Genomic DNA, 23,218 nt, shown 5'->3' with positions numbered 1-23,218 from the left:
GGAAGGCATGTTCCCCTCATCTGACTACACTAGGCTCCATCTTTTGCGGGTTGCTGAATTGATTTCAATTTTTCATGATACTCTTTACAAAGACTTTGTTTGTGTGGATCGTGCCTTTGCAACACAGTTGTTGTTCTGTGATACATGCATCCTTGTGTGAATTGTTGTTCGAAAATGCAATTTACATTGTGACTCATGCACAGGCAATGTTAATTTGCTTTATTTTTTGATTGCATGAATTATGTTTGGTTAAAAAATATCACACAAATATAATCAATAAATAACAGATACTAAGCCAGCCGTTTTCTCTATTTAGACATGAGCCCTTGGTGCGTGCCGTCTATTTCAATGTGGCACGCCTTTGTTCATTGATTTTATACACTCAGGGCTGCGACAGGGTTCCTCGCTCTTCTTTCTGGGGCTAATTTGATTTATGCCTCCTCTACCCTTCTTCTAAACAATATCCACACTGAAACCACAAGTGTGTATTAAACCTTGCATGGGAAGGCCAGTCCTCGCCTGTTCTCTAGTTTTTGATGCCCTTTTTGGGCCTTCGCACAATATAGGGCTACCCCTTTAGTCTACTGCATGTTCAGTTCTGAGGACGAAAGGTGACACACTCCAAGGTGCTACTGAAACCTTCACTCTGCTTCTATGCAGCGGCGGCTAGCGAGTATTTGAAGTGGGGGCAAAAAGGTTTCCCACAAATATGTGGGAGCGGCACAAACCAACCGAGAGGGATACCGGGGTGGGCCAGGGTGTGGGGCGGGGGGGGGGGCTCTCCCTCAGAGCCACCCCTGGAGACATTTTGGGAAATAATGGGTTAAAATGGTGCATTTTACAGTACGCTTTCTGTGAACAATTGGGTAACAAGCGTACAGATTGCAATTAGTTTTGTAGGGTAACTTGTAGAGGAGCAGGTGGACACGTCATCGCTAGCTCCTGCCCTCTCACCTCCATCATATTGGAACAGTAGGAGAAGAGCCCTAGGTGGGACACCAGGTATCATCCCACTACTACATCGAGTGTATGATAGATGATATGCACTCAGACAACCGTATCGAATGTGCCTCCACACTGAAAGAGTGGAAGGATGTCTGCACACACCATTGGACATAGAAGAGCTATAAGTGAAATTGGGTAAGGGCAGAGTGACGTCATGAAAGAAAGACACGTAAACGCACTGAAACGATATGCAAATACTTAAAGAATGAAGATGTAACTGTAGTAATAAGCAAAACATGCAATCGAATGCGAAAAAATCATATTCACCAAACAAATAAGTAAGGAGAGATGAAGTGAATGTATATACACAGAAACGCAAGGTAGTTGAGACAGATAGACGCTTGCTGCAGAAGAAAACAGAACGTGGCTAAAACGGCCATGAGGAAAAGATGGACGTCGGACTTGTTTTAAAAGCAAATAAGCTACCTCGCAGACAGACCAGGGCTGCAGAGTCAGGAGATGCTGGAAAACAGCTTTGTGTGAGGAAAAAAGAGGAGTCTATTGGCCTGGGATCAAAAATGCCACATCAAGGAACAATTGCAAGGTACAAAGGGAGTCAAGAGGATAGGCCATGTAAGTAAGACATATTTCTCTTATATTAAGCAACGAAGAAAACATCTGCAAGTGCCCAGTAGTGTACAATTAAAGATGTGAAAAGCTTCTGTGAGGAAGAGCAACCAAGTTCCAGAGGCCAAGAGGAGCAATGACACCCAGCTTAATTAAATCAAGTAGCAGTAAATAAAAGGCTGAAATGGACAAAATCATGGTCTTCTCACACTTGATCCAGAAGTCAAAAACAATGGCTATTAATTAAGCTCCAGACAAAGATAATGGTGTACCAATACTTCCTTAAAAGTCCCAGAACCGGCTGCAAGGTCAACTATAAAGGAAAAGCCTTGGTTTAGGGCCTGACCGATGAGAGATAATGGACTAATTGGGCAGGTGGGTAGTAGTTTGACGTTGCTCTCTGCACCTGGGTTTCGTTTTACTTACGCGCTGCTAACAAGCCAAAAGTCCAAGGTTGGGAGAGAATGCCAACCAATCAGAGGGTCTCTGAAGCAACATGCTATAAAGTGTTGCACAGCCCAACCTTCTGCTGTTATTCTGCTATAATCAGGATTATACATATTTAGAGGTTGTTCAAGGTGTGCCTATTAGATAAGGGGCATCCAGTGATATTATGAATACTTATATGATATATAGGTGCATAGTTTCCCTTAACCAGTCCCTCCGTTTAATAGGTTTTACAGTTTGCCACATAGGATGACATCATAGATGATGTACATTGAGGTATAAAGCCTTTGTGTAATCGAAATTGAAGTGCGAGTGCGTGGACTACAGTTTGTTGTTCTCCAGATTGCCCTACTTTATTACAGCTGAAAATAAAGTAGTACTTTGCCATATTCTTTGAGTCTGTCCAGTTATTTGGGTCTGAGAACATTATTGTAATTCCATCTAGCGCATGAGACGCTTCAAGATGCTAGAGCACAAACTCATTAACACATCCAATAGATGAAAGTCATCAACAGTGCACAGGAGCATTTTCTAACATGTCCATGCTGACTCTGCCAATATATTCCAGTATTCCTATGTAAGAACATACTTTTGTTGACTTTGAGTGTAACAATGTCATGCTACAAAACGAAAATGTGGCTGCAAGAATGTAGGCCATACTGACCACGTAAAGCACTCATAATGCAGTCTTTGCCCCTGGTGCCCAAAAGAAAATGCCACGCCACAGTAATAATATATGGCCAGACTGACTGCAAAAAGTAGGCCAGTCTAGCCGCAAAATAACACTTACAATGCTTGCTTTATCATTGTTGCTCAGTAATTAATGTCATGCCAGAGTAATAGTATATGGCTAGACTGGCTAGGGCAGGTAGACCAGTCTAGCTGCGTAATAATACTTATTATGTTTACTTTATCATTATGTCCAGCAAAAAATACCACACCCACCACCCCGATAAGCAGCTCCATGGCCCAGGACAAACGTAAGAACACACAAAGTCATGTGCAGCATTCACTTGCACATTCAAACACATTCACTCACTCATTCACATACACATTCAAGCAGCATTCAATTGTTCATTGACATGCACACCCAGCCACCATACATTCTGTCATTCGCACGCAGAGCCATTCACCATGCACTTACTCATTGACACATGCATGCATGCATACATACATACATACATGCATACACAAATACATTCATACTTTTATTATTTACTTATCTTTAGCCCCGATCCGGACTCAGTTCCTTACATTGCCTCGCGTGAAGGCTCTCTGGCTCCTGTGCAGCATAAACAGGAAGCAGGGACCTCTTCCTGGTACGTGCGCATGTGCGGAGGAGCCAGAGCACTCCATACATAAAGCCCCAGGCTGGCTGACTGTATGGGGAGGTGCAGGAGCACCCCTATGCGCATTCAGATATGCAGTTCCCCAGCGTGCATTATTAATCGGCCGTGCAAGGCTGGGGAAGCTCTAAACATCCCAAGAGTTGCATGGCTCGTTGAGCATGCCCGTTGGGGAACCAGAACTGCCAAAGGGAAACAGGATTTCCCTTTCACAGTAAAAGGCAGCCCAGCAGTGCTCCATCAGCTGCAACCGAGGGTTCGCTCAGTCTTTACATTTGATTGGTTTGGCTTAGAATGGGTGGTGGGACGGCACCCTGTTTCCCATTATCTATGAGCCGCCACTGCTTCTAAACAAGGATTGTGGTGGGAGCCAAACCTATTAATCTGCAAGCCTGCCCCCGGGTCAACATGGCCACTGTAACTGGGCTAGACTGTTGAACAGGGAGAGTTTTTCTTTATGAAGCGCTTGTACACGTGATAAAGGCCTCGCAGCGCAAGTGTCATGGGGATATATTTATCAGCAAGGTCTATGAAACCAGCAGGATTGTGCTACCTTCTCATTTTAATTAAGGGCCCTGGGTCGTTGATCAAGGATTAAATAAGCGTTTCTGAAGGTCAACAGATTAAATTTACAAAGCTTTACGCCCATCCCTCAACCAGTTGCAGGTATTTCACTAAGGCTTTGCCAGGCCCAGGAGATTTTCAGAACTATTACCTAGCACTATTGTCTTTATCATTGTCATATCATGTGATTCGTCAGTACTGAATGATTTGGATACGTGCTAGGATATAGATATGAAAGTGCAAGTGGCGTGAGGGATGACTGTTGAGGCACCCCCAAACGGTATCAGAGTTTGGTGCGTATGGAGGACTGGTGAGGGGCTATGGCCTCTTAGGTATTGTGTCCTCTTGGATATGAAGCAGGCGCCCTGTTTTAGTTCCAGGTCTTCTGCACAGAGGGCTTGCAGGCGGCCATGGGATGCAGGTTTCTGTGGAACGCTGTCAATATATCCACTGAGATTAGTGATCTCGCACTTTCTGCGTTCAAGTCTCTCCTGATGTTGTCCAGTGTTGCCACAAACAATGACTCTGCTCCAAGCACTGGTCTGCACGGGTGTTGCTAGGTCGGGACTCAGGGCTAGCTAGCCTTTTAGTTGTAGACCCTGAGATTCTATCCGGGGCTACAACCAAAAGACCCGGGCTATAGCCCCCCCCCCCCACCCTCTAGCAACGCCTCTGCTAGTCTGAGTCCCTGCCCAGTGGCAGTCTTGCTTTTTATCTTCAGTGAAACGTAATCCTCACGCTAATAGTTTTTTCTAGAAAGCGATATAAAGTGGTCTTATATAGTGCAACTTCTACCATTTGGGGGCCTCTAGGCACATGGTTCTGGAAGAAAGGGAAGTGCAAGACAGATAGTGGGAGGAAGGGGAAGGCACGGTGGAAATCTTGAAGTTGGGTAGTGCAGTTCAGAAGTACCCTGGGGTCTGTGCGCCACTGTGTTTCCCGGGGAGAGTAGCTGGGGAATGTGTACCAAGGTGTAGCATCCTGCTTGAGTGGCTATCAAGGAGGTCTTCCTGGAGATCGCAGGGGGGGGTCAACGGGTTCCGGGGTGCAGAGCTATGCACAGTTCAGCTCTGCTCCTCTAGAGTTAGTGAGAATGGGGAGGGGTCGGAGGGGTACTAGAAGGCATTCCTTCATGGGTGAACAGTTGTGTGTGTAGACTAAGAGGACGAGGAGAACGAGGAGCAAGTAGGTGGGAAAGGGATATCGGAAAATCCATGGACTGAAGATATTGAAATGGACAGGGGGGCAGTTATGTCATTCTCCGGTGATGGTGACTCTGGGGTGTCCTGTGTGCAGCAGTGATTTCCTGGTGCGTTTAGATGTTAAGGCAGCTGCATTGGGGGGTGTTTAAAGCAGCTCTAGAGGCAAACCTAGAAATGCGAGACTCTAGGGGCAGGTTAGGCGGGGTGATGGACAGTCCCGCACTTGAAAGCAAGGTAAAGGGATCAGCATTTAAGGGCACTCTTGAGGCAGCAGTCAAGGGGCAGTGTTTACAGAGCAGCAAGCAAGGAGCAACCTATGGAGGCAACGATCAAAGATGAGTGCAACAAGTCAGCAGGAATATATGAGATGCAGCACTCAACGATGAGCGCAACAGTCAGGAGGAATATATGAGATGCAGCACTCAACGATGAGCGCAACAGTCAGGAGGAATATATGAGATGCAGCACTCAACGATGAGCGCAACAGTCAGGAGGAATATATGAGATGCAGCACTCAACGATGAGGGCAACAGTCAGGAGGAATATATGAGATGCAGCACTCAACGATGAGGGCAACAGTCAGGAGGAATATATGAGATGCAGCACTCAACGATGAGGGCAACAGTCAGGGGGAGTATATGAGATGCAGCACTCAACGATGAGGGCAACAGTCAGGGGGAATATATGAGATGCAGCACTCAACGATGAGGGCAACAGTCAGCAGGAATATATCAGATGCAGCAATCAACGATGAGGGCACACAGTCAGGAGGAATATATGAGATGCAGCACTCAACGATGAGGGCAACAGTCAGGAGGAATATATGAGATGCAGCACTCAACGATGAGGGCAACAGTCAGGAGGAATATATGAGATGCAACACTCAACGATGAGGGCAACAGTCAGCAGGAATATATCAGATGCAGCAATCAACGATGAGGGCACACAGTCAGGAGGAATATATGAGATGCAGCACTCAACGATGAGGGCAACAGTCAGGAGGAATATATGAGATGCAGCACTCAACGATGAGGGCAACAGTCAGGAGGAATATATGAGATGCAACACTCACTGATGAGGGCAACATGAGGAATATATGAGATGCAACAATCAATGTTAGGGTGGAACAACCAGGAGAGATATGAGATGCCATTAACACTCTATGGGTGCAGGGGCACCTGACTTCTGATTTTCCTGGGGGGGTGCGGGCGCCCCCACAAAAAAGTCCCATCGAAAGTATAGGGACTCTTACGCAGATGGTCGTTTCCGGGACGCAGATGGTCTTTTCCGGGACACAGATGGCTTTTCCAGGAGCGGGGACCGGGCCCCGGAGCACCCGCGTACTCAGCGCCTCTGTATGGGTGCAATAATCAGGCCGCAGTTGATGGCAAGCAGCAATGAAGGAGCAATGCAAGAGATGCACACACCTTCCATGCAATTGACAACCCACTCTATGTGTACAGTAACAAGGGGGTGGGGGTAACAATGAAGGGGCAATGCAAGAGATGCAAACTCCTTCCATGGCTGCAGCAACTGACAACCCACTCTATGTGTACAGTAACAAGGGGGGGTAACAATGAAGGGGCAATGCAAGAGATGCAAACACCTTCCATGGCTGCAGCAACTAACAATCCACCCTATGTGAACGGTAACAAGGGGAGGCAGCAATGAAGGAGCAATGCAAGAGATGCAAACACCTTCCATGGCTGCAGCAATTGACAATCCACCCTATGTGTACAGTAACAAGGGGGGGGGGTAACAATGAAGGAGCAATGCAAGAGATGCAAACACCTTCCATGGCTGCAGCAATTGACAATCCACCCTATGTGTACAGTAACAAGGGGAGGTAACGATGAAGGGGCAATGCAAGAGATGCAAACACCTTCCATGGCTGCAGCAACTAACAATCCACCCTATGTGTACAGTAACAAGGGAGGGTAACGATGAAGGGGCAATGCAAGAGATGCAAACACCTTCCATGGCTGCAGCAATTGACAATCCACCCTATGTGTACAGTAACAAGGGAGGGTAACAATGAAGGGGCAATGCAAGAGATGCAAACACCTTCCATGGCTGCAGCAATTGACAATCCACCCTATGTGTACAGTAACAAGGGAGGGTAACGATGAAGGGGCAATGCAAGAGATGCAAACTCCTTCCATGGCTGCAGCAACTGACAACCCACTCTATGTGTACAGTAACAAGGGGGGGGTAACAATGAAGGGGCAATGCAAGAGATGCAAACTCCTTCCATGGCTGCAGCAACTGACAACCCACTCTATGTGTACAGTAACAAGGGGGGGTAACAATGAAGGGGCAATGCAAGAGATGCAAACACCTTCCATGGCTGCAGCAACTAACAATCCACCCTATGTGAACGGTAACAAGGGGAGGCAGCAATGAAGGAGCAATGCAAGAGATGCAAACACCTTCCATGGCTGCAGCAACTAACAATCCACCCTAGGTGTACAGTAACAAGGAAGGGTAACGATGAAGGGGCAATGCAAGAGATACAAACACCTTCCATGGCTGCAGCAGCTGACAACCCACCCTAGGTGTACAGTAACAAGGGAGGGTAACGATGAAGGGGCAATGTAAGAGATACAAACACCTTGCATGGCTGCAGAAACTGACAGTAACAAGGGGGGCAGCAGTGAAGGGTCAATGTATGAGATACAACAACAGCGTTGTGGGTGCAATAATCAGGAGACACATATGTCATGCAATAGTGACTTTATGGTACAGTAATCAAGCAACTATCTACAGGAAGCAGCATTCAAGAAACACTGTTTGAGGGGAAACGATCACTCCATGAAGTGCAACAATCAAGGAGCAATGGAAGAGAAGAAATATGAGGTCCAGCAACCAAAATAAGGGTGAAATACGCAAGCGAAACATGAGATGCAACTGTCAAGGAGGAATATATGAGAATACATGGCATGTAACAAACTGTGTGTCGGCGCACCACTCTTTGCAATGCAACAAACGGGAGCAATGTGTAAGGTGCAACATTCACTCTATGGGTGCAGCAATGAAGGATTGGGATAGGTGTTGACACGATCTGTTACATCCAAATGACCTTACCTGATTGATGTGGAGGAAAATTCCAAGATTAAAAGGTTTGCAGTTCCAGGCTTTGTCAAGCACACAGGCATCACTTTTAGTGTAGAGCTGGGAGGGCCAGGGGTCCCTTAGCTAGGGCCATGGCAGGACTGAAGCAAGTGGTCTGACCCGGCACTGAGGGGGCGAACGCAAGCTGAGCCAGGGAAAAGGCTGAACAAACCAGGGGATAGGGCGGGGGTCTGTGTCAGGGGCTGAGGGGCAAAAAAAGGGGCTCAAGGGGGCCGAGGGCAAGAAAAAGGGCTAAAGAGGGCCGAGGAGAAGAAAAGGGGGACGGGGCTAGGAGGCAAGAAAAGGGGCTAAAGCGGGCCGAGGAGAAGAAAAGAGGGAAGGGGGCTAGGAGGCAAGAAAAGGGGCTAAAGCGGGCCGAGGAGAAGAAAGGGGGCTAAAGGGGGGTAGGGGGCAAGAAAAGGGGCTAAAGCGGGCCGAGGAGAAGAAAAGGGGCTAAAGGGGGGTAGGGGGCAAGAAAAGGGGCTAACGGGGGCAGAGGAGAAGAAAAGGGGCGAAAGGGGGCTAGGGGGCAAGAAAAGGGGCTAAAGGGGGCAGAGGAGAAGAAAAGGAGCTAAGGGGGCAAGAAAGGGGGATAAAGGGGCCTGAGGAGAAGAAATGGGGGACGGGGGCTAGGAGGCAAGAAAAGGGGCTAAAGGGGGCCGAGGAGAAGAAAAGGGGTTAAAGGGGGGTAGGGGGCAAGAAAGGGGGATGAAGGGGGCTGAGGAGAAGAAAAGGGGGACAGGGGCTAGGAGGCAAGAAAAGGGGTTAAAGCGGGGCAAGGAGAAGAAAAGGGGCTAAAGGGGGGTAGGGGGCAAGAAAAGGGGCTAACGGGGGCAGAGGAGAAAAAAAGTGGTAAAAGGGGCTAGGGGGCAAGAAAGGGGGCTAAAGGCAGCTGAGGAGAAGAAAAGGGCTAAAGGGGGCTAGGGGCAAGAAAAGGGGTTAAAGGGAGCAGAGGAGAAGAAAAGGAGCTAAGGGTGCTAGGGGGCAAGAAAGGGGGATAAAGGGGGCTTAGGAGAAGAAAAGGGGGAAGGGGGCTAGGGGGCAAGAAAAGGGGCTAAAGGCGGCTGAGGAGAAGAAAAGATGCAAAAGGGGGTTAGGGGGCAAGAAAATGGGCTAAAGGGGGCCGAGGAGAAGAAAAGGGGCTAAAGGGGGCTAGGGGCAAGAAAAGGGTCTGGTGGAAAGAAAAAACACTGGGACGAGAAAAGGGGGTTACAGGGGCAAGACAGGGGGCTAAAGGGGAATGGGGCTGGGCAAATGGCTAAAGGAGTGTGAAAATGTACTGTGGTCCGAGAAAAGGGGATGCCAGGTCTGGGGCAAGAAAAGGGGCTAAAGGATGCTGGGGACATGTGAAGGGGATAAAATAAACTCAGGGCCAAGAAAAGAGACTGAAAGAGGCTGGAAGAGGGTTTGGGGGCAAGAAAAGTGGACGTGGCTAGAAAAGATGTGCCAAAAGGAACCAGGGGAAGAGAAAAGGAGCTAAAAAGGGCTTGGGCAAGAAATGGCCTGGGGCAAGAAATGTAACTGGGGCAAGAAAAGGTACTAAAAGAGGTTGGGGCAAGAAAAGGCGATAAGTGGGACTATAGCTGAGAAAAGGGTCTGGGAGTTGCACCAGTATTCTGTGGATAGTTGAGGGGGAAGGGGTGAGAGAAAGGAGGCTGGCAGCTCTTGCGATTGGGGGATTGCGGATGGTGGTATGGGGAAGGGGGAGAGAATGGGGCTGGTGACATGGGAATGGGGTGAGAAAGCGGTATGGCAGGTCAAGGTGGAGTCAGGGCGGGGGGGGAGTGGAAGCACTTACCATGTGAAGCTAAATATTTCAAAATTAACGCCAGTCGCCGCTCTGCCAATGCCACAATTAGAAACTAGTAGAATCCTTGTCCTGTCAAAGAGTGGAGAAGAGGGCGAGACAGGAAGTCAGGCAACAGCGCTCCTGTATGCGATCTCACATCAGGGAAGCTTTTTTTGTTTTTAATAAACCTTTTTTATTTTTCCTATTTCCCGCGTGTAGCAGGTTGGGCACGTGGCTGCCTCCTGCTTTGAGCGGGCACTGATCCGAAGGTAGGGCAAGGCCAAGGCTCTAGTTTCGATGCAGGTGGGCCCAAGCCTCCTGCCCCGCATGTCACGCTCCCCTGTGGGCTGGCAGGCACCATCAGAGACACACAGCATCCTCGCTGTGTAACTGCCCTGCCTGCCTCACCAGTCCCAGAGTGATAGCAGGACCCTACAGACAGGCTTGGCTAGAGGACAGCTGCGATGCAGCGCAGTGCCTGGGTCTGGAATCTGGAGGCCTCCACTAGTCCCCTGCCCTAACTGCTGCCCTGGTCCCTCTGTCCAAGGGGGCGAGGCTGTGGAAGCGGTCCAGCATGCCTTCTGCCCCACCCTGCTCAAAAGGACCGACTGTGGAGGGCAGAGAGCAGTGCTGGCCATTGATCCGGCACCAGATATGTAGCTGGAGAGATCCGGCCAGAATCTGCCACCCCAGCACAGCTGCGCTGGAATACTTAAAAAAGAAAAAAGAAAAAGAAAAGGCCGGCTTTGGCACTGGTGTGTAAGCACAAAGGGACCTACTGTCACCTACTGTTCCTGTCACTGCTGCTAGATAGCTGTTATGGGCCCAACGTGTCTGATCTGACGCCTTCATTGACACACTGGCCCATCTTCAAACACTTGTGCAGAGGAAGGCGTGTTGAGATAGTAATGTCAGTAATGGCCTACCAAGTCGTCTCCATTGTTTGCGCACAGATCTACGCCTCCTAAAGACCCAACAGCTCCCCCCACAACTCCTACAAATTAACACCAACCGGAGATCAAAGCGCCCCCCTTTCTTTCTGCAATTAACTGCTTGTAGGGCTGAGCAAATGAGACTTGCTTAAGCTTTCAGTGTCCAGCTCGGATCTTTCTTTTCTGCAAAACAAGGGGTGAGACTTAACGCTTTCTCTGCAGGAAGGAAGGGTTTCAAAGCAAAACCGGTTTGTCGGTCCACAGATTTAAAACGGTTTGAGAAAGAAAGAGAATGGTGTGTAATGCACAATGCTCTCTACATGTACAACTGAAAGGAATCAGTTGTACTTGTAGCGAGCAATTTGTGCATTACACACCAGTGCCAAAGCTGGCAGTAAAAGGCAATGTAGCCGTCGCGGGCGCTTTTTTTCTTTTTCTTTTTTTTTAGTATTTCAGCATTGCTGAACGCAAAGACTATTCTGTTACACTGTTTTGCATTTTTCAGGCTCTAAGCTATCCATTTATTTATTTGTTCAGCAACACGGCCATGCCTGTTAAACAATTCTTCATCAGAACAGTTATAAACCAAATAAATGACCCAATTAACTGCTCTTTTAATTAGGCCCAAAGATTCATTTGATCAGAGGTTCACTACCAGCCCCAACCCCTCTAGACCACGCCCCTTGCGCACCCCCCCACCCCCACCCCAAACTCCTCCCCCACTCCGGCCCTTGTCGGATCTCCCACCACATTTTTTCCATTTCCACCACTGGCAGAGAGATCCCAGAGCTGTGTAGGTCCGGAGTTGAACTGGGTCACTCCACACCCTACCATCTATAATGGCCGTGCCCCGTATGGAAGTACAGCATTGCTGTACCTTCAAGCATGCAGGCTGCCTTCCCTCCTGCACACCAGCATTACAGAGGAGCCGGGCATGTGTGGGAGGAAGGGATTCTGGTCATATGACTTCAATCCCTAGCAATGGGGTTAGCTCCTGGGAATTGTATGGCAATTCCTGTCAATGTGGTGAGTGTGTGGAAAGGTGAACTCAACCCCGGGGGATGGGGGTGCTCCTGACCATACCACGGTATGCTGAGTACATGGACGTTTGAAGGAACTCCTTGGCAGTGGGATGTTTATTATTTATTTTTTAAATGGATGACTGCATCTTATGTCAGACATGACTGACGCAGTTTAGTCAGTAGCCAGGCCTAAGAATTGCTGCCACAGTAAACCCTCCCAAGATTCACATAAAAAGAGAATCGCCCAATTTCCAAATGTATACTCCAGATTAGGCCGATGAACCGGAGAACAGAATGGGTCTTAACTGCGCTCAGTTGTGTACTGATGGTGGAGCAGGTGGGGGCATTTTGAGTAAAATCCTGACTCAAAACAGTAGCAAATGGAGACCCTTCACAAAAAAAACAGATAGGATCTCTTTTTGTAATGGTAATTCACTTTCCAGCTGCATTTTGGTCCTTCTTCAGGGGTGGGAGCTGGGTATTGGGATCGAGCGTGTTTGGTCTTCTTCCGCTTGATACTAAGCATGTTCCAGGCTACTACAAATACAAGTCTGGGATGGATATGAGGGTGGATATGCCTGAGGTAGCAGAGCAAGAAAGGTGTTTCTTTGCGGACTGCACCTGTTTGAGACTGACGGCTCAAGGAAGACTCCAAGTGTGAGAAGACAGCCCAGGAGGGCAAGATTTGGGGGGGAGCTACGGGCTTAACGTGGTGTGTCTGGGTCCCTACCGTACCTTGCATGGGGTTTCACAGACAGAAACAAGTCAGAATAGTTTGCCCGTATAGTACCTTTTGGCTCATCTTATGGTAGCGCAGGCCCAACTCAAAGGCTGGTCTCAGCCACAAGTGCTGGGGAGATGCAGAACACTATAGGCCCACCTTAGGAAATAAAGGCAAAGATTTCAAGAGCTTATAGTCCAAGAGGAGTCTTTATAAAGATAATATGACGTTATTCACTAGACCACTACAACATACTATTAAGAATGAGGGACGCAGGAGGGATTAGTAGCTATGAAGAGCCCTTATATTATTTTCTGTTTGATGGGAGACATCCCTTGGAAGCGCGTGGGCCTCAAGGAGTGTTTTTTTGGATGGGGATGTGATGCGCCGCTGCCCCGCCTCACCCGGCAGGGGCAAGTTATGTTATGCATTTGTGTTGTGCCGGTGGAAGTGGGACAATGGTGGTAAGTGGATGCCACTTGCACTGGAATCAGGGTGCTAGAGGAACAGGGGCGCGGGCCGTGGTTACCCATAGCAGGGTATGGGTCCATCACGTCTGTGGCAAAAGGGGGGTGATGTCTCGTAGTTAGGAGTCTTCACAGGTAAGGTCCCAGCTGCTTGAGTTCACAAAAAGAATGTTGCTTTGCTCAATGCCGGTTAAGCCTGGGTTTTTGTACAGAGTTCATGACCATCATTTTCATTGATTTGTTTTTAAATGTGTTAATGCTTTGGGTCCTTACTATATGGTTTCCTTAATTTCCCTATATCACCCTCCCAGGGTCCCTTTTCATGATTTGTCATTATGCATACACCTTTTGTACTGCTTTACCTCTGTACAGCGCTTTGGATAAAGGCACTATAGAAATACCACGAATAAATAAATAAATAAATCATGCTGCCTGAATGCTTTCTAGACGGGGATTTCAGGTGCACTGGTTTCTGGAGCCAGTGCAGCCCTATGGAAGCACATGGCCAAAATAATACAGATGCTCCAGAGCAGCTTTGCTCTATGCAGGCAATGGAATCTGTACACAGTAATTAAACATTTTTTTTTAAAAGGGAGAATACGCCGGAATAAGCGTTGGAAAAAAAACAAATTAAAAAAAATGTCGATCAATGGGAGCAGGGGTTGTGGTGGTGTCGCCCGCTTCCATAAAAAGGAAAGTGGGGGACAAGCAACTTTTTAAAAAAGAGCCCTGCGGCACCGGTTCCCTTCCATGTACGTGAAGGGAACCGGCGTCACAAGAGAATTGCGGAGTCGGCGGCACACTTCGCTGTGTGACGCCAGAAGGTAAACAAGGGGCGGGGGTGGTCTGAAATGACAATTAGCGACAACATGATTTAAAATAACTTTCGTTTTTTTCTCCCTCGGTCATTTCGGAATGGAACATTTCACGGTGATTGCTGGCAATAGTGGGTGCTGGGCCTTCTGAGCTCACTCTGTATTTCTTTCTCCATCATGGCTCACACAGGTGGTCAAGAACGGTCTCCATATATATAGGCAATACCCCAGTGCTCTTGCACCTTCTTTGCGTCACCAGGGATGCCTCCCCGATGTTCCTAATGTGCCATTCTGGGGAACTCGGCATTCAAATGGTGGGGTTCTCTATGCATAATCAAACCAGACAGCAGTGGCTTTAATCTCAAATTGAGGGTTTTGGTCCCTGAAAGTAGCAGTTTCCCTCAAGTCTTTGTGGCACAGTCCTTCTCGATTGGGCAGCCTCTGGTCTCAATGGTTAGCAGCTCACTCAGAGAGACTTGGGAATGTGACAGGGAGCTGTCTTTGTCAGCACTTGTACACCAGCCCAGAAAGAGGCAGCAGGCACACTTATTTATTTAATTGTTTTTTTATAACGCGGATAATACCATAGCTAAATTCGGTTTCTAAGCGCGGATCCGGGATCCGAACCTCTGTTGTTCTGCGTGGTCTTGCTTCCAAGACCAGTGCGTTGACCCATCTCCGTTCACTTGACAGGGAGTTTCCTTTAAAGATGGTTCAAAGTTCAGGGTGACAGAGGTCATTTATACTGGAAAGAGGCTATATGATTTATGAGGTTCCGTGCCTCTATAACTAGCCCCTTCCTAAGCCTGGGGTACATGCATCATCTTTAAGTACTGGGTCAGCATTCACCACCTCTCTAATGAGATGGTTCAAACCGCGCATATCCCATGGGCAACTTCTCTTGCATCCAATGGCTCTACTCTAAGGGGGAGTGTTTCCAGAGATGAGCCCTCACTCTGTTTCTGTTCCCTTTGACTTCCAGACAGCCACTGAACTATTGCGGATGGTCCTGGTGGCTACCATTGGTCCTGCCCCATCATCTGTGGAGATTTGCAACTCATTGAATCACAATAGATCAAATCTTAGCAAGGATGATCTGCCCCTCTGCTAAGGTGATTGAAAAACTCCAATCGCATTCTAGCCGGCTGTATAGAAAAACGCCCGGCTTTTAATATGGAAGCTCACGTTTGGTGTGTATCTGTCATTCAGAATTTCTTTCTACTTCCTACTTCGGCTTCCATTTTGGGTTGGATAATTTGTCGCACTGCACCTTTGTATGGCTGTCAGCTTTGGATAATAGGGTGTAGTACTTCATTGGTATGCGGTGTTGTAGCCTTGGGTTCAAAGAGCAGATCAGATTTTCTCAGGTTGCACAAAATATGAGGGAGGGTAGCCTCGATTCGTGCCGAGGGAGGGCGGCAAGGAGATTCCTTTATTTATTTAATCATGGAGTTTTCTAATGCGCTACATTTCAAATCACGATCACTGACTGCAAAGTGCGAATGTGGGGAGAGGGATCAGGGAAACGTTCACTGCTAAGCCAAAAGGCTGCATTCCATGTCAATCCAAACCACATGCACTTGGTTCTGGGTTTCACATGCATAAGACCCTGTGCAAGACAGGCTTCCAGCACGACCAGATGAGCAGTTCCAAAGTACAGAGTAGCTCAAAGGGAGCCTGAGAGAGAACTCCTGTTATGTAAACGGAAAGTCTACAAAACTACTTTTTGACATTTCCACGGGGATCTTTCACAATGAGATTAACCGTGGGAAGCCGAATGGCCAGGAAAGAGACGGAGTTGAGCCCCGATGAAGGGCTTCGTGCAGTCCAAAATGCATTGAATTTCTGTTTTGTTTTTCCTAGTGTTGTCCATTGATTACAAATTAATATTTTATTTAACAAATCGTTTAATTTGCATCATGTATGTGGCTACTAGTGTATTAACTTGATCAATACAACGAAAAATGATTCAGCAGCTATCTATTGGCAAGGCAACAGACAGTGCCACGGAGCCCACCCCTGGTCTCAGGCTTGTAAGTGATGTTTAGCTGCTGTCTGCGACGGTGGCTTACTGTCCTGGTCCGAATACATACATTTACTTTCACCTGTCAGAGGTGGTGCCCCCTTCCTGGTTGTAATTACTCAGGTCCAAAGTACGCTCATTATTACTTGCACAGACCTGGAAAAGGCTGGGTACAACCCTGCCCTCCCAATACTCAAGTATCACACAGGGCAGCAGTGGCAGGAAGTGTAATATATAGTGCCATTTGAGAACAGGGATCCAGGAGAGGAGAAAATCCTAGGATAACCAGGCAAAACAATATTTTCAGCAGACTTGTCCAATGTGATTGGGTCACCAAATGTAGTTGGGGGAGGAAAATGGTGTGATGAAGAGGTTTGGAGCAAACATTTGAGGCCTAGGTAAAATATTTAGATGTTGGAGTCCTTCAGTTTCATGCGCTCCTCCTCCCTTCAGTTCAACTGCTCCATCAATCGCCAGCCCCTGTAAACTACAAAACTAGGACAGAAAACATCCAGCTAAAGCTGAGATATCTGCGTAAATTGTGAATAAAAAGACCGGATGATTCCTTGTACAAATCCACGTGTAGGTGCTGTAGGGAAGTAGGCACACGTGAGAGTCTTATAACATGGTATATGTGAGAAAGAAATGCCTTACATATCAAAGGAGTTCACAGTCAGTTCTCTTGCCAACATCTAGAAAGAGTCAGACTTTTCCACCATTTCTGTATTTGTCCAATTATTTGTCTTATATAAATATAGAACAATTTCACTTAATATGAGATCTTGGGGCTCTGTAAACAAAAAGTAAAATGTTCCTCATATATTATTGTCTTTTTTCTATTAAAGAAATGAAGTCATATATGTACTGTGCCAAATCATTAATGTAGTAGTTTTGCAGTACCTAGGCTTGACGGTGCAGGGGGGTACTGTGCCACACCACAGGGTCTCCAGACCTTGGACAGTTATCATTAATGTAGTAGTTTCGCAGCACCTAGGGTTGACGGTGCACAGGTGTACTGTGCCGCACCACAGGGTCTCCAGACCTTGGACAGTTATCATTAATGTAGTAGTTTCGCAGCACCTAGGCTTGACGGTGCACGGGTGTACTGTGCCGCACCACAGGGTCTCCAGACCTTGGACAGTTATCATTAATGTAGTAGTTCACAGTACCTAGGCTTGACGGTGCAGGGGTGTACTGTGCCTCACCATAGGGTATCCAGACCTTGGACAGTTATCATTAATGTAGTAGTTTCGCAGCACCTAGGCTTGACGGTGCACAGGTGTACTGTGCCTCACCACAGGGTATCCAGACCTTGGACAGTTATCATTAATGTAGTCGTTTCGCAGCACCTAGGCTTGACGATGCGCAGGTGTACTGTGCCGCAACACAGGGTCTCCAGACCTTGGACAGTTATCATTAATGTAGTAGTTTCGCAGCACCTAGGCTTGACGGTGCACAGGTGTACTGTGCCGCACCACAGGGTCTCCAGACCTTGGACAGTTATCTTTAATGTAGTAGTTTCGCAGCACCTAGGCTTGATGGTGCACAGGTGTACTGTGCCTCACCACAGGGTATCCAGACCTTGGACAGTTATCATTAATGTAGTTGTTACGCAGCACCTAGGCTTGACGGTGCGATGCGCAGGTGTACTGTGCCGCACCACAGGGTCTCCAGACCTTGGACAGTTATCATTAATGTAGTAGTTCACAGTACCTAGGCTTGACGGTGCAGGGGTGCACTGTGCCTCACCATAGGGTATCCAGACCTTGGACAGTTATCATTAATGTAGTAGTTTCGCAGCACCTAGGCTTGACGGTGCACAGGTGTACTGTGCCTCATCACAGGGTATCCAGACCTTGGACAGTTATCATTAATGTAGTAGTTCACAGTACCTAGGCTTGACGTTGCAGGGGTGTACTGTGCCTCACCATAGGGTATCCAGACCTTCATTAATGTAGTAGTTTCACAGTACCTAGGCTTGACGGTGCGCGGGTGTACTGTGCCTCATCATAAGGTATCCAGACCTTGGACAGTTATCATTATTGTAGTCGTTTCGCAGTACCTAGGCTTGACGGTGCGGGGGTGTACTGTGCCTCAGCATAGGGTATCCAGACCTTGGACAGTTATCATTAATGTAGTCGTTTCGCAGTACCTAGGCTTGATGGTGCGGGGGTGTACTATGCCTCACCACAGGGTATCCAGACCTTGGACAGTTATCATTAATGTAGTCGTTTCGCAGTACCTAGGCTTGACGGTGCGAGGCTGTACTATGCCTCACCACAGGGTATCCAGACCTTGGACAGTTATCATTCACAGCTTAGCTCTGGTGAGTGAATAGGCCGCTCCCAGGCACCTGTGTGCCCAATCCTGTAATTTGCACATGTGTCTTTGCTTTAGGCCCCATTTTTAGCCCGTGTCCCTGCCTCCCCACCCGGCTCCCATTTCCTGATTCCCCTTCCAACCTCCCGCCTCCCAGCCCGCCCACCCCCTCCCTGATTGGCTGTTCAGGGTCCTCACTGCAGGCCTAGCCTGCCATCTCACCGCTTCCTTGCCTCTCCACAGCTGAGCTCCGGTGAGTGAATAGGGCGCCCCCAAGCACCTGTGTGCCCAATCCTGTGATTTGCACGTGTTTCTTTGCTTTAGGCCCCATTTTTAGCCCGTGTCCCTGCCTCCCCACCCGGCTCCCATTTCCTGATTCCCCTTCCAACCTCCCGCCTCCCAGTTCGCCCACCCCCACCCTGATTGGCTGTTCGTACTGGTCTTAACTGACCCTCCCAGGGCAGCCCTCTACCCAGCACCCCCCTTTGGCTAAAGGCCCCAAGGCCAAGGGCGGCCGAGCCGTCTCCAGGAGGTGTCAGCAGGTGTCCTCAGGGGATGCCAGTGAAGCCAGCCGTCAACCATCAACTACAAGGACCAGTAAGGTAGGAGTGTCCAGGGCTAGGAGTAGAGCAACTACTCTACCCTAGAATGCTAGCCACTTAAGCAAACCCATATTAAGCAAGGTGACTACTCCGCACTGCATCTCTCTCCCTCACCCTCCAACTTAGTCAAAATCCAATCATTGTTTTAAATTGGACTATTTCGACCTACTCGGCACAGACCTCCCCTCTCTGTATAGACCTATACAGGCCTCTCAAATTTAGCAGAGGTTCTGTGCTCAAATTGCAATGTGGGACATTTAAACTGCATTGATAGGCCTATAAACTGCACTGTATATTTAGACTGCATTGATAGGCCTCTAAACTGCACTGTATGATGTTTACACTCACTGATAGGCCTCTCTCCCACTATACAGGTCTCTCTAATCTAGCAGGGGTTCTGTGCCCAAATTGCACTGTGTGACATTTAGACTGCACCGATAGATCTCTTTCCCACTATACAGTTCTCTCGAATTTTAGCAGGAGCTCTGTCTACAAGTTGCATTGCAGTACATATAGATTGCATTGATAGGCCTCTCTCCCACTATACAGGTCTCTCAAATCTAGCAGGGGTTCTGTGCCCAAATTGCACTGTGTGATATTTACACTGCATTGATAGGCCTCTCTCCACTATACAGGTCTCTCGAATTTTAGCAAGAGTTCTGTCTCCAGGTTGCATTGTGTGATATTTAGACTCCATTGATAGGCCTCTCTCCCACTATACAGGCCTCTCGAATTTTAACAGGAGTTCTGTCTCCAGGTTGCATTGTGGGACATTTAGACTGCATTGATAGGCCTCCAAACTGCATTGTGGGACATTTAGACTGCATTGATAGGCCTCTCTCCCACTATACAGGTTTCTCAAATTTTAGCAGGAGTTCTGTCTCCAGGTTGCATTGTGGGACATTTAGACTGCATTGATAGGCCTCCAAACTGCATTGTGTGATATTTAGACTGCATTGATAGGCCTCTCTCCCACTATACAGGTCTCTCAAATCTAGCAGGTGTTCTGTGCCCAAATTGCATTGTGGGACATTTAGACTACATTGATAGGCCTCCAAAGTGCATTGTGTGACATTTAGACTGCATTGATAGGCCTCCAAACTGCATTGTGTGATATTTAGACTGCATTGATAGGCCTCTCTCCCACTATACAGGTCTCTCAAATCTAACAGGGGTTCTGTCTCCAACTTCACTGTGTGATATTAGACTACATTGATAGGTGCCTCCCCACTACACAGGTCTCTCAAACTTTGCTGACCAACTCACTCTAGAGTGAGACAGAACCCACCAGTGAATTGCTGTGGAGGGCCAATCGTATTAGGGCCTCAAAAGGCTTAAACCCTAGCTACGCCCCTCCAAGCCACTCTTCAACTAGTAGATACCCTTCTCTAACCCACATAGCTTGCTCACCGCAGTGAACCTCGTACAGGGAAACAGACACTAAAGAGAGCCACCGATAACACCCAACTATACAACTCTTAACCACCTCCCCTACCCCTCTCAAGACAGCGACTGAACAAGTCAGCAACATCAGCCGGACTACAACCTATAGACAGAGCCCAACCTAGTAGCGGACAGCCCTCCACACCCACTAGTACACCACAAGACAACCAGACCAAAGCAGAACCAATTGGACATCACCAAACAAACAAAGACTAAACAACTCTCAATCTCATAATGCCACGCAAATGACCCATTCCGAGGGAAAGAAAAAGAGAAGAAAGAACAAACACTCCGGAAAAGCAACAAAGAAAGACAACTACAGAACACACCCCCACAGACAGAAACACAAATCGAACAAACACTGAGAGAAGAGACAAATCCCTCTACTTAACGCCATACCTCGCTGACAACTGGTCACCACAGCAAACCAACCCAACGCCTGAAGCAGCAACATCAAACAACCTAACACAAGCACTTAGAAGAAGGATGAACTACAAAAAAAACAACAAACATACAACCGATGCGATAACACCCTACATCACCAAAGCAAGAGGAACTTCAAATCGGCAACCACAACTCCTGGAAGACGAACCCGATGAAAACAAAAACCCAAGACAGAATCTAGAAGAACTGTTCGAAGACGCTGATATCCCGAAACCTACAGCCCAACAAGAGATCGACCAGGAAGGAAACCTCAACACCGATCAGAAGACGACCTCAACAAGAAAGTCCAAACCAAACAACACCCACAAACTCCACTGCAATCTAATAAATGCAAGATCCATGTCAAAACACTCAACAGAGATCTTCGACCTACTCGATGACAATGGCATTGACATCCTGTCCATCACAGAAACATGGCTGGACGACAACTACAAAATCACACTCCAAAGCTGCCTTCCAACCAACATCAAATGCTTTCAAATAAACACGAAAAACAAAAAAGGAGGAGGCATCGCAATAGCATTTAAAGGACACCTGAAAATAAAAACTGATGAACCACTCAACATCCTCAGCTGCGAAACCATGGTGATAAACCTAATAGCAAGCCCAAAAACCAACATCACATTCATACTGGTGTACAGACCACCAACATATGATGCAACCTTCGTCGACAACTTCATAGAAGCCGTCATCAACTTAGCTATCAACCACGAACACCTAATCATCCTGGGGGACTTCAACATCTGGTTTGAAGACAGTCACGCCAACTCCCAAAACTCACTGATTGAACAACGCACTACCATGAAACTACGACAACTAGTCAAAGGAGCAAAACACTCGGCAGGACACACCCTCATTGCAGTTTTTGCCAAAGAAAAACTCATCACCACGGCACCACCGATACAAATACTGTGGGGCGACCACCTCATCATCCCATTTGTGATCTCCCTACATACCCAAGTCTGCATCCAACCTCCTAAACTCACAACAATCAAAAACTGGAAACACATCAAAGAACGCAACCTATTCGAGCAATTGGAATTAACCAAACCCTCAACTACAGAACTAGAGCTAGCTGACCCAGACGGGAAAGCGGAGCTACTACACAAATGGATTGCAGACACAATAGATAAGATCGCCCCATAAAAAAAGAGCAATGGCAAAATGGTTCACCCCACTATTAAACACCATGAAAAAGGAAAACAAAAAGATGGAACGGGAATGGAGGAAAGAATACAACCCAGACAAAAAAACACTGTTCCAGAAAAAAATCCGCGCATACAAGAATGAAATTCAAAAGGCGAAGAGAAGGCATTATGATGACAGAATCACCAATGCCACCAACACACAAAAAGACATGTTTAACATCATTAAAGAGATGAGAAACCCACCAGGCTGTGATAACACCCCGACCCCCTCAGAGAAACTATGCAACAACCTGGCAGACCACTTCAAGAAAAAAATCAATGACATCTGACAAACCATACAAGAGAGACCAACCAACCACAACATACAACCAACCGAACCTAACACAGAACCACAGCGCAAACTCAAAAACTTTCCTGAAATATCAGCAGAGGCATTCGCAATGCTGGTAAAACGCAGCAAGAAAACTGGATCACCCATGGATCCCTGTCCCCAGGACATCTACAAATCAATCCTCACACAAGAAACGCCAGCAGAATATTACAGAAACCTAAATTTATCACTAGCAAAAGGGACTGTACCAAGGATCTTGAAATCAGCATATATCAAGCCACTTCTGAAAAACACAAGTGGCGATGTAGAAGACCTCTCCAACTACAGGCCGATCTCAAACATTCCCTACCCGGCAAACCTCATGGAAACCTACGTATATAAACGTACCCAAGAACACGTAGAAAAACACCACCTGCTAGATGAATCTCAAGTCGGTTTCAGACCAGCAAGAGGAACGGAAACAGCACTACTATCCATCTGGGACGACCTAAAAACTAACGCAGATTCAAACACAACCTCAGCCCTTATTCTGCTCGACCTCTCCACCGCCTTTGACACAGTTAGCCATGACACCCTGACCAAAAGACTAGAAGACAGAGGCGTAACAGACACAGAACTACTCTGGACTAAATCATTCCTAGCAGACAGAACAGAAACCGTACGGATTAAACCCTTCAAACCCACTCCATGAGTTAATGACTGTGGAGTGCCACAAGGATCCTCACTGTCACCACTATGTTTCAACATCTACCAGACTCCGGTCATCGGAATCTTAAAAAAATACAACATTACATGCTACAACTACGCAGATGATACTCAAATCATCTACAAAATTAAAGACACCGAAGCCGATCACTCAACCCTAAACGATTGTCTGAAAGAATTCTTCAACTGGATAAATGCCAACAACCTGAAAATCA

At 47.5% G+C, this 23,218-nt stretch overlaps 1 protein-coding gene across 1 annotated transcript in view; it reads left to right on the top strand.

The window, feature by feature from the left end:
• The window catches only part of LOC138536679 (nmrA-like family domain-containing protein 1), a 215,223-nt gene that overhangs the window by 3,812 nt on the left and 188,193 nt on the right, over nt 1-23,218 (top strand). The window lies entirely within an intron of this gene.

This window comes from Ambystoma mexicanum, chromosome 1q (genome assembly GCF_040938575.1).
Source record: "Ambystoma mexicanum isolate Mex_15411 chromosome 1q, UKY_AmexF1_1, whole genome shotgun sequence".
Classification (NCBI taxonomy): domain Eukaryota; kingdom Metazoa; phylum Chordata; class Amphibia; order Caudata; family Ambystomatidae; genus Ambystoma; species Ambystoma mexicanum.
The sequence above is the reverse complement of the archived record's forward strand: the minus strand, read 5'-3'. Positions and strand labels throughout refer to the sequence as shown.